This window comes from Bactrocera tryoni, unplaced genomic scaffold (genome assembly GCF_016617805.1).
Source record: "Bactrocera tryoni isolate S06 unplaced genomic scaffold, CSIRO_BtryS06_freeze2 scaffold_25, whole genome shotgun sequence".
In the NCBI taxonomy this organism is placed as follows: domain Eukaryota; kingdom Metazoa; phylum Arthropoda; class Insecta; order Diptera; family Tephritidae; genus Bactrocera; species Bactrocera tryoni.
The window spans coordinates 25,502,666-25,519,073 of NW_024395977.1; the positions used below are offsets into that span (position 1 = coordinate 25,502,666).

The window sequence follows — 16,408 nt, forward strand, 5'->3', positions numbered from 1 at the left end:
GGTCACTATTTTTGCAAAGTTTTATTTTGATAACTTCATTGACGTTTGATTTGTATAACTGTAAGGATAAAGTTAATCAGTCAACAGTACACCTTCACGGCAGCAAGCTTGCAGTTGTCGCTGTCGCCAAATTAAGATTATTTCTAATTTTGTCGACGTCAATGGGAAACTGTATTAATGCTACTAATATGTAAAATGTAAAACTGTTCAAAACTCTAACATTATTTTACCAACTGAAGCATAAAGCTCTGATATATCATTTGTAATAACAAGTGATAATTTAAAACAAACTAATCGACCTATTTACTTATTCTTTCACTTTGAATCACATATTTAAATCTCTAAAGCCTACTTTTAAAGCTTTTTTACCGCACAAACCTCCGCTTCGATTTATATACAAAGCCTCATTAGAGTATCTCACTTTTTACTCAAGCTATAGTTTGACTGGCTCAAGCAGCTCACGACTTCCAGGCTTTGACCAAGTATCCTCTGGGTAGCCTGAGAACTTCCGTTTGAAGGCGAGCTAAAGTGAGAAGGCGAAATGTCCCCTACTTAGGGTTGTGCGCTTGGTTTGGGACCCGCCACGTAAACACCACACTCAATGAAAAATAACAACCAGCCTCGCATGAGAAACCCCCCCTTTATGAGGACCATGGATAATAAAATAAGGACTGCGATTTGAGGACATGCACCTGGAATGTCCGGTCCCTTAATTGGAAAGATGCCGCTGTCCAGATGGTTGATGTCTTCGTGCAAATAAAGGCTGACATCACTGCTGTCCAATAATTGCGAAGGACGGGACAAGGACTGAAACAAGTAGGTCCTTGTGGCATTTACTACAGTGGCCATATAAAGGAGCGCAAGTTTGGTGTGGGATTTGTGGTAGGAGAGAGACTCCGTTACCGAGTACTATCATTCACTCCGGTGAATGAACGTCTAGCCACAATCAGCATCAAAGCGAGGTTCTTCAACACATCGCTGATTGGCGCTCACGCCCCGACAGAAGAGAAGGACGATGTGACTAAAGATGGCTTCTATGAGCGCTTGGAGCACACCTATGAGAGCTGCCCCGCCACGATGTCAAAATCGTGCTTGGCGACTCTAACGCCAGGGTGGGCAAAAAAGGTATCTTTGGCACAACAGTCGATAAATTCAGCCTCCACGAGGAAACATTCCTAAATGGGTTGAGGCTGATCGACTTCGTCAGGGCCCAAAATATGGTTATCTGTAGTACTAGATGCCAGCACAAGAAAATGCATCAAGCTACCTGGCTGTCTCCGGATCGAAAAGCCACCAGCCAGATCGATCATGTTATGATAAAAGGAAGACAGTTTCAGTGTTCTAGACAAGCGTACGCTCCAAGGTCCAAACATCGACTCGGACCACTATCTTGTTGCAGCCAAGATTCGTACCTGCCTCTGTGCAGCAAAAAACGCACGTCAACAAACACAAGAAAGGTTCGACGTCGAGAAGCTACACTCTCAACAGACAGCCGAACGATTTTCTACTCGACTTGCACTCCTGCTCTCTGAGAGCACTCGTCAACAACTCGGTATAAGGGATCTGTGGGACGGCATTTCAAACACCTTACGTACAGCTGCAACCGAAACCATTGGTTTTTGGAGAGAAAACAGACTGTCTACTCGCAACAGAAGGTTTCAAAACCGGAGCACACTCTTGTAGAACCCCCAAAAGTGACCTAGTAACCGATGGTCAGAGCATACTAAAATTATGGAGGGAACACACCCTTGGCACCCACGTCACTGTTGACAGCCATAACTTCGAAGTTGTAGATAATTTCGTCTATTTAGGAACTAGGATCAATTGAAAGATCTAGTCCTTTCTTGACGAACAAAAACCAAACTTTATAAGTCACTCATTATTCCCGTCCTGCTCTATGATTCAGAGAAAAGAAATACATAATTGTGGAATTTTTTCAAATGAACTGCCATTATGGCTTTATGTCAACTTCAGTAAGATGAAGAAAGTTAATTAACTTAAATATGTGAAGTTAATGATTTGAAGCAACTCAATATCGACTGCTTAATGTGTATATACAAGAAAATCGACTTTATACCTGAATATAAGATTGTCGAATTCTTCCAAATGCACTGCCGTTATGGCCTTATGTCAACTTCAAGATGAAGAAGGATAGTTAACTTAAATATTGTAAATTAATGATTTGAAGCAACTCAATATCGACTGCTAAATGTGTATATAAAAGAAAATCGACTTTATACCTGAATATAAGATTGTCGAATTCTTCCAAATGCACTGCCGTTATGGCTTTATGTCAACTTCAGTAAAATGAAGAAGGTTAATTAACTTAAATATTTGATGTTAATGATTTGAAACAACTGGAAATCGATTGCTAAATGTGTATGTACAAGAAAATCGATTTTATACCTAAATATATAATTGTGGAATTTTTCCAAATGCGAAAGATTTATGGTCCTTTCCGCGTTGGCCACGGCGAATATCGCATTCGATGGAATGATGAGCTGTACGAGATATACGACGACATTGACATAGTTCAGCGAATTAAAAGACAGCATCTACGCTGGTTAGGTCATGTCGTCCGAATGGACGAAAAACCTCCAGCTCTGAAAGTATTCGACGCAGTACCCGCCGGGAGAAGCAGAGAAAGAGAAAGACTTCGACTCCGTTGGAATGACCAGGTGGAGGAGGACCTGGCTTCACTTGGTATCTCCAATTCACGAAATGACAGGTGCGCTGTTGTTAACCGCGTAAGTGGTTTCCACGCCAGTAAAGAAGAAGAAGTTTTGATGGACCCAATTTTATCCATTAATTGCTAGTGCACATAATCGGTACCAAAGAACTTGAACAGTTTTTGTTGGAAAATTTTTGGTTATAAGGTGGCATCATTTCAAGGAATTATTTCTCCAAATTTTATCCCGCTATTTAATTACTTCTTGATTTGTGAACTGAAAAGCAAAAGAATCAAGTGGAATTTTAAAAGTGGAAGTTGGCGTGGTTATTGTATTTTCATAACGTAACATAGGAATATTAAAGGAATGCTACATACCAAATTTTGTCGAAATCGGTTTGTCGAGTTCCGAGATATGTGATTTTAAAAAGTGGGCGGTGCAACACCTATCGTTCAATTTTCACACCGACTCCCATAAGGCCCTCTCATACCATCTCGGTGGTAAAATTTATTGACTCTGAACTATTCAGTTACGTGGAAAGAGGGTGGAGTCTTTTCAATTTCCACACTGTTTGTAGGAGTCCTTAGAGTATTTGCGCTGAGAAACATTGGTTAATAAAGCCTTAATTGTTTAGGACATATGTATATTAAACTAATTAGGGGGCGAGGCCCCGCCTAGTTTTTCAAAATTTTTTGCCCACATACTTATGTTGCATGCTATTGTGATCCCCTGTGCCAAATTTGATATTTATAACTTAATTAAGTGCTTAGTTATGGCCCTTAATAAGTTTTCGGTTAATGGCGTTTTGTGGGCGTGGTATATACCAAGTTTCATTAAGATATCTCAATTTTTACTTAAGTTACAGCTCGCACGGACTGACATACAGACATACAGTCACCCGGAATACAATTTTTCTCATCATCCTGATCATTTATATAAAGTATATAAATATAACCCTATATGTATCTATTTCGATATGTTTTAGGTGAACAAAGCTACTAACTCTGTGGCTACAGGCTGCAAGAGTATACAAATTATATTTTTGGCACAAGTACATACATTAAAACATCAAAATATACATGCAAAGGAAAAATTTTAACAGTGATGAGAGTTAAGGAATGTATTCCTTATAGTAGTAACAAACATCAAAACAACCTTGAGTTGGAACAATTGAAATACACTATCACTACAACAAACAATCCTAAACAAACAAATATCAAAACAACATTGAGTTTGAATACCACAACAACCTTATCTTAAGACAAAGCAAATGTATCTAAGCAAACAATATATATGTAAACAAACCTAAACAAATAATAGAATCTATATTTAAACAAACTATCAACTAGTAATAAGTAAACATACTAGTTAGTATAAATAGAAGTTAGAAACATGTAATAAGTTACAAAATATATTCTTTTGACTAATTTGCTATTACAGACGTATGTTGGCCTTTTGGCTTATATTTTTATACGTTCACATTCTATCATATCAATTGATATGAAAATCATTTTGCGAATTTTTGTAATACATGCAAAATTGATAACATTATTATTAAATTATGCAATTCTCCAAGCAATATTTGTAGTTAATGGGTAAACGAGCTACTTTTTAAATATTTCTTATCTTTGATAATATAATATAATTTCATATACATGTCCATATATATGATATATTACCACAATATCGTAAAAAGCTTAATATATTACAACAATAATATATATAAATCACACCTTCTATCATATAAAACTTTCATACGCATGTATCCTGCAGATATGTATGTATGTAAGTACGAATCAATTTCAAATCACGATATTATCATTTATCAGTAATATAATATGCCCGCGCTGCTCTATATATGCATATGTGCGCATGACATTCCCACACAAAAATGCATACACCACATACATACTTATCTGCGTACACATGTAAAAAAACTACAAATATTGTTCTGCAAAAACAACAATCGTCTTAAATAGCAACACAAATCTATATGGCAGCCAAATGCCAACGTCAAAATTTATAGTAAATTACACAACAACAACATTTTCATTCACGAACGCAAACGCACTTTCAATAAGCAAATTCGATTCATTCATGAAAGCAGACGACATTATATCTCCCTGAACATGCCTTTGCCTATTAGCGTCTTTTCGCGACAATGGCAAAAGCTACAAATCATAAATTGAACATATTTCTGAAATTTGTATGAGAAGTAACCCAGCAAAGGGTATTCAAATATTTTTATTTTAATATACAAAATAGTTCATTTCTCGATTTTCAATCCAAGAAATGTTTCAAAGAAAATATTTGGGGTACTCACAACGTGTCATAAAGTTATAAGTCATAAACAAAAATAAAGACAAAATACAATGGTTGTGAACACGTGGTTATAAATTTGTTGTCGTAAATCACTTATCAATCAGCTGATTGAAAAAACGTATATTACAATATTTGAAAAAATAAGTATTTCGCAGTCAAAATGCCAAGGAGAGGTGAAAATTTTAAAATAATGGATGCGCTGTGCAAGAATCAGGCATTAAACCTGATGATACTTGACTCAAGTGGGTTTTACCATTATAAGCAAGTCTCACTTTGATATTTATTTACGTAAAAATTAATTTCCAGGAGACGACGAAGAGTTGAGTTTACCTTCTTTATTAAACACTCGTAGAAGTGTTCATCTCGGAATACCAAAGTCATCCCAATGGCGACATTTGAACTTTGATGACAGCCGTTTCAACGAAATGATTCGTGTTCTCCCGGACGAATTTCGCCGCATACTAGATTATATAAAGGACGATAGTATATTTAACACAAATTCTAGTGGAGCATAACTTCCTTTAGATCTACAATTAAAAATAGTGCTATTTAGGTTGGGATATTCAGGAGATGGATTATCTATACGAAAGGTTGCTTCATTGATTGGCGTGGGTGATGGGGGCACTATTCAAAATATAACTAAGCGCGTATTTAAAGCAATATTGAAATTAAAAGAGAAGTTTCTGTTTTGGCCAAATGAAAATAAACGTTTGGAAATTGTTACTGCAACGCGGAAAGAGATGCCAGGTTGTATAGGATATATTGATGGATCCGAATTAAAGTTGGCTGAAGCCATGAACTTTTTTATTCAAGAAAACGCCAATATGCTATCAAAATGCAAGCTGTTTGTGTATGTGTTTCTGATAAGACAAGTCTCAATAGGATACCCTGGAAGTGTTGATGACGCCAAAATCTTCTTGAAAAGCCCTCTTGCAAAACATCCTCAATGATTTTAATCTAACTCTCAGTGGATTGCTGGAGATAGCGCCTATCCACTCAAGCAATTTTTATTGACACCGTTCAGACAAAATATTACGGGCTACACTACGGAAGAAAGAGAAAGTTTCAATAAGTACTTTTCAAAATATCGTGTGCGAATTAAAAACTGTTTTGCCATTTTAAAATAAAAATTCGGTAGGTTGAAAAAATTGAAGTTTAGAATGATAAATGAGCAAAATAAAAATAATAATAATAATGCTGCACTCTCCATAATACTCGTATGCTAATCAATTTCCAAATTGAAAACGAAGAAAGCGTTGAAACTAATCCACCTCAATATAGCTTACCACCTGGAAGTAACACAAGATCTAGCCTTCTTGACTTCATACAAAATCATAGATTAACTTAAATACTTATTTAAACGTATATTTACTATTCATTAGTATTAGTATTCATATATAAAAATGTGTTTTTTTTTTTAATTTAAAAATTAATATAAAAAGTAATTATTAAAAATAAACTTCACGTACATTAATTCACTTCACGTAATTTAAAATTCTCTTGCACCACTTCTTCCAGTTCTTCCACTTATATGTATTTGTGTTTCAATTCCTCCATTACCAATCTTTCTTTCATTTGCATTTCCATTATTTTTAATTTTTCATTACTTTCCAATCCTTCTAGTTTCATATCCATTTCTTTGTCTTTTAGTAATAATTCTCGCTTTTCCCTTAACTCCACTTCTTTTTCTTTAACCATCAATTCTCTTTCTCTTAATTCCATCTCTTTCTCCTTAAAACTCATTTCTTGCTCGATTTTCTGCTTTTTCAGCTGTATCATTTCAGACTGAAATTGCAGAATATCTGATGCCGCAGTTCTGGAATATATTCGTTTACGAATTGTCTTATTTATGCATTCGCTTTCGCATATAGCCGCAAAAGACGCTGACTCGTTGAAGTCTACTTCCGAATAGTCTTCGTTGTTCTCCAAACTGTCGTTTTTTACAGCTGACTCAACCACTCTACCGCCGAAAATTTCATCCATTTCATAAAAAAATGTACACATTTTAAGTAAAGTGGCTGAAATAAAAATGTCTAGTTATTCTAAGTACCACTAGAAGAATGAATAACATTTAAATTCTCAAGTTCTGATGCGATTTACTAGTCGTTCCGCTTCATTTTATGGTTTGAACCATTTACACAAATTCGCAATTGTTCTCCATACTATTTGCTTCACTTCTATACGCACGCAGAAACTGTGAAAATTTAGTTTTATTTACAAAACAAAATCTTACCCTTCATAGTTTCGCCTTCCATTCTCTCTGCACCCGTCGAGCCTTCCCATGCTTTTGCTTTGTTATATGTTGTACGCATATAACGAACCTTCGAGCGTGTCAGTTTCCAGTCCACCGCAATGTTGCTCTCCTTTGAAAATCGTCTATAATACATTTGAGACGTTGGCTTCTATCATTAAAATTATAATAGATTACTTCTTAGTTGTATTTTAATTAATAGATTTACCTCAAAATCCCTGTTTTGTGTCAATGCCTTTGGTTGGAACGCACCCGCTTTGCTTTTGTCTAAAAGCGCATTTAATTAGTTAAATTGTATGTATTATGAATTTTTATATTACCTGTATAACATTAGATTGCTCCATTATTCTGAAAACCCTTGACAAAAGAAAATTGAAAGAAATTTAAATTTAAACACAAATGTAACCACAACACAAAAGCAAACTGATGTAAACAGAAATCAGCTGATCAGTAATGACGAACCGAATGCATACCGTTCAGAGTTGTATTTGCGTAAACTTATTTTAGTATGCAATCCAACAACAAATTTTTTTACTAGCATAAAAACTTATGATTTTATGATTTTACGATGCTTTAAGACACGTTGTGAGTACCCCAATTCTATATTCTTCTGATTTATGTGTACAGTCAATCCCGGTTAAGTGCCCATTAATTAAATACATAGAAACCACTGTTTTAAGTACGATTCGCTTAAGTATTTGCAAGCTCACACACAAACACACATATGTATAGGCTTACATGGCTTATAGGCGAAGCTGTTATAACAGCAAGGGAAGCGGTGACATTCGGCGGCCGTTCATTTGTTTTTTTTCGGCACAGCTCGGATTTTCTACCAACAACACATTATGTGGCAACAAAGGTATTTGTCATGAATGTAAACACATAAACTGTGAATGTTATTTTCTTTATATGAAATATCTCAAAAACGAGAAGTCTGAGGTATTTACATGTATATTTCTTAATCCTGAGGACCTCCCCTCTATAAGTCACTCATAATTACCGTCCTGCTATATGGTGCAGAGGCTTGGACGTTGTCAACAACTGATGAGTCGACGTTGCGAGTTTTCGAGAGAAAAGTTTTGCGAAAGATTTATGGTCCTTTGCGCGTTGGCCACGGCGAATATCGCATTCGATGGAACGATGAGCTGTATGAGATATACGATGACATTGACATAGTTCAGCGAGTTAAAAGACAGCGGCTACGCTGGCTAGGTCATGTTGTCCGAATAGACGAAAACACTCCAGCTCTGAAAGTATTCGACGCTGTACCCGCCGGGGGAAGCAGAGGAAGAGGAAGACCTCCACTCCGTTGGAAGGACCAGGTGGAGAAGGACCTGGCTACGCTTGGAATATCCAATTGGCGCCACGTAGCGAAAAGAAGAAACGACTGGCGCGCTGTTGTTAACTCGGCTATAATCGCGTAAGCGGTGTCTGCGCCAATTAAGAAGAAGAAGAGGACCTCCCCTAACCGCCCATACCTACAAATTGCAGCGCCAAAAAAATCATAATCGTGCCTTTAAGAGCATATGTTTGTATTTGGATATACGAAGATAAAACGTGAAAAAATTTAGTTAAACCGTTTACATAATTCCGATTTCTTTGGCGCCGCGATCTGAAGGTACCGTTGGAAAGAGGAAGTTGCTTAGTTTACGAGATATTCGACTTTAAAGTTCAAAAACTCTCAAAAATCAAACATTTCAACCAGCTATTTCACTACATTTAACCAGGGTTCTCATTTACTACTGCGTAGCAGCAAAATTTCTAAAATTATTGCTATGCTATCGCTACCGCTCTCACTTTGTCGGGAGCCACAGCGTAGCTTTAGCATAACAATGTAAAGTATGTGCTCTACTCTGCTCCGAGTTTTGTTAGGTAAAAAACTATAGCTGGAGCGGGAGCAAAAATTAAGTTCTGCGCTATGCTCTGGCGTAGCGGTAGCAAAAAATTGGGAGCGGTAGCACAGCAGAGCAAATGAAGATTTTCATGTGCTACAGCTCCCGCATGTGTTTGTTGTTTTTTTTTCTTTTTGCTATTTTCTGGCATAATATTTGAATTAATTGAATAATTCAAACAAAACAATGTTATGCAAATCATTTTGGCACTTGTTGCGTCAAGTGCCTTTATAAATCTAAAATCAAATATATTAATAAAGTGAATTAGATAATAATTGAATAAATTATAAAATTTTTTTTATTATGTAAAATATTTACCATTTTTATTTTACCAAGAACATCATCTATTTCAAATGTATTACAATACTCAATTACTATGAATTTTCGAAATTAATTTTAACTACATATACTTTCCCCCTTTTTATATACATTAGGGTGTTTTTATTTTTTTGAATTATTAATTTTGTTCGGTCCCGTCACGAAATTTCCTTGGAAATACCCCAAAAAATTCCCTGAAAATTTTAGCCCTACATATTAACATTAAGAACTGGCCCGAGGCATGTAAAAATTTTCCATAGAAAATACACTACAATCTTGGTTTTTTATCTTTAAATTCCTACAGATCAGAGGTATTTTATGGCATCGCTTTGACTTTAGACGCTGTAGCTCTTGTCAGTTGTACAAAAAAATGCGAATTTCGTGGAAAAATCAGGTTTAGATACCTCGCCTTTATCTTTTGGAATACACGTGGTTAATATTCATCTACTGATTACCATTACCAGTTTTAATCCACCGCGTATTTGCAGTTCTATTCTACCATTCCCAATATTTAGTAATTTTATAATTTTTTAGGAAGAATCAGTTTGAAATTGTACGCATATACATACTTCAATGTATATTGCAAAGAATCGAAAAGATTTCTGTATATCTAAAATTATAATAAACCTTTTTATCAACACTCCCATTATTCCGTTATATCTTTATGTTAGATATCGCGTTTGGTTTGTTATGAATGCATTTGTGTCCTTGACCAATAATCTAGCAAAGTATCCGCAGTGCCTTGACGATGAAAATTCCAATGCCATTTTTTGTTATGATATTAAATATATCGGACGAGCTCGTCTTAAAAAAAAACTACCTGGTTAAGAAGCAAAATCAGTATAACCCATATACTAAGCATGTTTGGAAATGAAAATTTTTACTTATTTCTTTCTATTTTTGAATTACTAAAATTTTCAAATGATTCTTGCATAAATTTTGAACAAATGCTTATGATTTGAAATATAATTTTGGTATTTATGAGCTGTATTGAAATATAAAGAGATAAAATGTATCATATGTCCTTACCCTGCTTCTAAACTACCTCCCCACCAATTTTAAGCCAAATCGGTTCAGCCGTTCTTGAGTTATAAACGACTTTCTTTTATATACCAACTTGTACCATACTTGTAAATGCCAGAAAATAGCAAAAAAAGAAAAAAAACAACAACAAACACATTCGGGAGCTGTCCCCATTTTTTGCTACCGCTACGCCAGAGCATAGCGCAGAATTTAATTTTTTGCTCCCGCTCCAGCTATAGTTTTTTACCTAACAAAACTCGGAGCAGAGTAGAACACAAACTTTACATTGTTATACTAAGGCTACGCTGTGGCTCCCGACAAAGTGAGAGCGGTAGCAAGAGTAAAATGAAATGCTACGAGAGTAGCGTAGTTTTTCAAACGCTGCATTTAACACACTTTAAGTCACCCCGATATGATATATGTACATTTTATAATATTATCATAGAGTTTTACTTTTTAATATGAATATTACTAATTTACTATTTAAATATACAAAGTGAAAAATGTGAAACATTGTGAAATAATAAGTGTTATTAATACAAATTTCTGAATTTTTAATCGGGAATACCTCCAGATTAAGAAAAAAAATATATATAGTTGCCACTGACTTACGGTTTTTAAGATTTTTGTTTTAAAATTCAAAAAATCAATTATTTAAAATGCGTGTTTCTCCTATTTTTAATGAATTTTACAATAATATTTTTAAATTTTATATTCGCTAACACTTCACTAATTCGTTTCTAATCATTTATTTTATATTAAATAGTGTAATAATAACTTTAATTCCATATTAGGCTTTAGTGAAATCCATTTATTCAATAAGAAAATGGTTGCAAACAAGCAAAAATTTTGTGTTACCATATTTTGTAATGGAATAAAAATAAGACAACAGAGTGATTATGACGTCAATACAAAATTCCTTATCGTGTTATGAGTAATGTAAAATCTTTCGCTACTTTTATTATCTTAATAAATTCTTTTGAAGCGCAGCCGAAGTCCGCCAATTAAGAAAGGAATTCTATGCGAAAAACCAATGTGTTATTTATTTCCTGTCATTGGGGTATTATTCGTTTTCTTTATTTCTTTTGGTTCTTCTGTGAAATATGTACGAAAGGTAACACTGATTATTAGTTAGAATGCAACCCTTTTGTTATTGTGTGATCAAAAATAATTGAAAAAAGTTAGATATTTAATACAAGTTATTTTTGCACTACATAATATAAAATAAATTAATTGAAACGAATTAGTGAAGTATTAGTGGATATAAAGATAAAAATTTAAGTGTAAATTATCATTATAAATCGGAGAAACACTCGTTCTAAATAGTCGAATTTTTGAACTTTAAATGCAAATACCTCAAAAGCCATAAGTCAGTGGCAATTATATATATATACTTTCTTAATCTAGAGGACCTCCTCTATCCGTACATACCCCGTTTAACCCCAAAATCGGGGGATGCTATTCAAAAATTTACCCATAAATTCCAAAACGAAATTCATATCAGCAAATATATTTCCATTTAAACGTATGTATATGCAAAGAGACTGACATCCGGCTGTAGTATCAAAGCAAGCCTCTGAGCATAATTTTCATTCAATGCTCAGCTCCGTTCTCTCAACTCTGTTAAAATTGCTCCTTCCGAGCCAAGTGTAGTAAAATCCACCAATAGGTTTTGTTAGCTCTTGACAGTTCACACATTTGTCCGCAATTGAACCTTCTCTACATTATACGTTCTCTGCAAATAGCCTTACCAGCAAAGCCGTAGGCATTCCTTTAATGCTTTCTCCAGTTTCAGCGGTCAAAACCAAAAAATGCAACCAGGCACGCCAAATGGTACAAAGCCAGAAATTCTTAATGGAAACAGGTTTGCTTTACTGAGCAAAGAGCCTAACGATGGTTCGAAGGGTTGGGAATGCCAAACCTCTCCAAACTAAGCAATATAATAGGAACAAACAATTTTACATTGTGCCATTGAAAAAAGGTAACGTAGTTGAAACAAAAATTCTAACATACACTGAAAAATTTTGCATGGATGCTGTAAAATACTTGTCAAGTAATAGCAAAAATTACGAGAAATTACAACTTTTATCAACTGAAAGGTCTAAAGGCCTAGTAGTTGTCATAAAAGGTATAAAGACTCCGGTAGACTCCAACGATGTTAAAGAAGCACTCGAATGTGGTTTTAGTACTAAATCAGTTGTAACTATTTTTAACAGAAATAAAGTCACACAACCAATGTTCAAAATAGAATTGATGCCAAATTCTAACCACCTAAAGGAAAATTAAACACTCCCGATTTACAAATTAAAATATCTGAAATGGTGCAGGACAGTGCTCAAACTGCTAAGAGAATGGGCGCACGAAAGCATAGTGCAGCGTACGCAGTGTCTAGTTGGTGTGTGGTGATCTACATATCGTCACCTGAAATGCAAAATAACGTAACATCACTTTTCGTAGGTTTACAGGAGAAGCAAAAAACCGTATAAAAAGAAAACCACTTGAGATATTGAAACACAATTTTCAAATCTGAATTAACATGAACCTATAAGTAAATTTTAGAAAAAAATAATAAAAAAATTAAGCAAATTTTATAGTAGGGGTCTTACGTTATTTTGAATTTTCATTTCAGAAACAAAATAACGTATGATCAATCTAAATTTGTATAAAAATTAAAAATTTTAAAATTAATACTTTTTTTTTAATTTTAAATAAAAGCAGTTGCAAGTTTTTCATATTTCATGTTATTTTTATTATTAATATGTACATAAGTACTAGAAAAAATTTAAATATTTCAAGCTAAAAAATGAGGATAACGTTTAATTATTATTTATTAAATAACTAATTATTCAAAAGGTATATTATCATAAAAGTATAACAGTCTGCTGGAATTAAAGCTTCTAGGTCCTGCAGATGTTGCCACTTCTTCTTAGTTATTGTTAAACTTTGCAAAAGAATAGGCTGCTGAATTCCTAAAACCGCCGGGTCTGATTACTTGGATCATGGAGTCGCTAAACCGAACTCTGGCGGCTCCTTCTCTACCCATATACCGAGGGAGTTGTGGGTGGGATGAAGCTGTGGGAGAAAAGGGACAGTGAGCTTCTTCACGGTTGGGTTAAAGGTGGAGGGGTCTACTGTCAGGAGCTCTTTATCAACTCCAGTTTCTCCAACTTCCTAAGTATTGCAATGTAGATTTACTACTCCGGAGTGCAGCCTCCTTCATAGGATTGACCATCGACTCAGATAGCAGAGCGACGATTCCAGCCTTCAACTCATTAAGAATGAGAGAATTCAGAGCTGATCGAAGACCTAACCTCGCTATCAATAGCATCGAGTGCCTTTATGATAAAAGTGATATGAGTGCCAGACCACAGCGGAATCGCAGGAAACATGAGCTAGCAAGAAGAGGTCCCCTAGAATCGCTATCGGTAGAATGGGAGCGGATCTGTGCTCCCGTATTCTATTCTATTACTGCTGGGCCACAATTTTTTCACACGCTGTTGAAAAAGTCTTTTGTCCCAAGATCGTTCGCATGAGATCAAGTGATCTCTTTGCCCTCAGTAAGGCAGCCTTTCCCTAGTTTTGGGGCTTGAAACACGTCATTGCCCTATTGGCTTCCACGCAGTAAGGCTGGGAATCCTACCAGACCAATTCAACACTTCCTTCTTGGCTGTCTTGCGTTAGGGAAGTCAGGACTTAATCACTTGTGGGCGCATACCTTCAGACATCCCACCTGGCGGGAAGCGTTTTGTTAATTTATAAGTTCGAACATAGGAGTTCTTCTATCGCCTCACAAAGGACTACATATATGTATATAGTAGTCCACGTTCGATCAACGATATAGCCTAAACTAACCAAAGCACATTTAACTTAATCACTAAAAATAAACATAAACAATAAATGAAGGCTAACTTCGATATAAAAAAAAACTCTCTGTTATATGTACATACTTGGGTGATGATACGTTATTTTGTTTAACGAAATCAAGCACTTGAGGATACGTTTTTTTGAATATTTATTATAGCTTGGGTATTTTTGATCGCAGAAGCTTAAAATTTGCGACACATATGTAATATGATGTGGTGAATCGTAATCAGTAAAAAACTCAATTTTTAATTTTTTTATGATACGTTATTTTGCATTTCAGGTGACGATATACATATCCTTCTTCAAAATTAGGATAATAGGTATGTAATAGAAAAAGAAATCACATTGCAAACTATAGGGCTTGCCCTGTATATAAAGATTTAAAAACAAAATTGTCTGTCACCATTCAAGCGCGTCATAACCAAATGGTTAATCTACCGAAAATATTGAAATCCCTATTCATATTACAAAACCAGTAAATCTTAAAGATAATGCTATACAAGTGAGCTTTGCAAACGTGCTGAAAAGCAACACTGCACAAATAGAAGCGTTGAAACTATGATTTCTTATCCAATGTTTGACACAATTTATGTACAAAGCAAAATATGATTCAAGTGATAATCATAATTTCTTTATTCCGGGATTTAGACTCCTTGTTAAAAATCACCCATATGGAAAGGCACATGATGGAACAGCAGTGTTGTTTAGAGAACGATTAAGCAACCACGTATTAGAATCTCATGCTACAGCGCAGACTCATGCTGCAACAATATCTATAAACATGTAAGGAAGGGCTAAGTTCGGGTGTAACCGAACATTTTATACTCTTGCAACTTGCAAGAATCAAAACCAGGGAAATACTTTAAGGCGTAAAACCAATCACATAGAATAAAGTCAGCCGGATGTTCGAAAATTCTGGTATTAATTATTTACGGGCTAGGTCAAGTTTTCGCTCAATTTTATTCATTTTAAGCACAAATATACACTGTTATGATTAAAACACAACCTCTTATTTTCATTGGGATAACTCATATATTGGGCGATATATGCAGTACAAAGTCACCCGGAAGCTCGAAATCCTTTATATTAAGTATATGGGGGCTAAGGACATACCATAAGAGACGGATTATCTCCTAACTCCAGTTATATATATCACACTCTGACCGACATTTTTAACCCTCAAAAGTCAACTATAGGAACTGGGGTCCACTATTCGGTACCTATTGTTTTGAACAGTTTTGGTTGGATTTGAAAAATTGTTTGTCATAAAGTGGCATACACTAAAGGCATTATTCGTGCAAAGTTTAATCCCATTATATTATTTGCTTCTTGGTTTGTGTACTGGAAAGTAAAATAATAAAGTGGAATTTAAATTTTTTCTATATGTAGGTATGTTTATTGTCTGATTTCACTCATTTTTCCAGAGTAACATAGGTATATGCAATGACACGTTCCAAATTTTGTCGAAATCGGTTAGTCGGGTCCCGAGATATGGGGAGGAAAATGCTAACTGTTTTGCAAATCACCTCGAAAAGATATTAAATCATAAAAAAAATTAATTCAAAAAAGTCGCCAGGACATGATAATATTACCTCAAAATTGCTAACTGAGTTACTAAATATTGCTGTAAAGGTGCTCTCTCTGCTCTTCAATGCATTTTTTAGTTTCAGACCCTGCGCACTCTACTTAGACATTAGGAAATCTTAAATCTATTTAAAAACCCGACAAGCTCAAGCAAGTGATACGTTGCTCTTTAGTATGTAGGCATATACAAGTATCTTCTTTTTAGGCGTGTTTGATCGCAGGAATGTACTAAAGCATTAGCAAACTGTTTTGGGTGATTTCGGAGTTTAACTTCTTTTTCACCATAGGAATACCAAGATCTTTAAGGATATTTTCATTACACATGTATCATGGCAAATAAGCGATTGGTCTAAGCTTTTGTGATTGGAACCTTTGTGTTAAATCAATATTAGTTGCACAGGTCGTACCCCACAGTTGAATGTCATACATCCAAGTTGGGTTTATGACCGCATTATATAAAAGCACTTTGTTGTCTAGGCTAGCCA

General features: G+C 35.0%; 1 pseudogene; it reads right to left on the minus strand.

Moving 5' to 3' along the window:
* Nucleotides 1–6,469: 6,469 nt before the first annotated feature.
* LOC120780889 lies at nucleotides 6,470–7,586 on the minus strand (annotated as a pseudogene).
* Nucleotides 7,587–16,408: the final 8,822 nt, after the last annotated feature.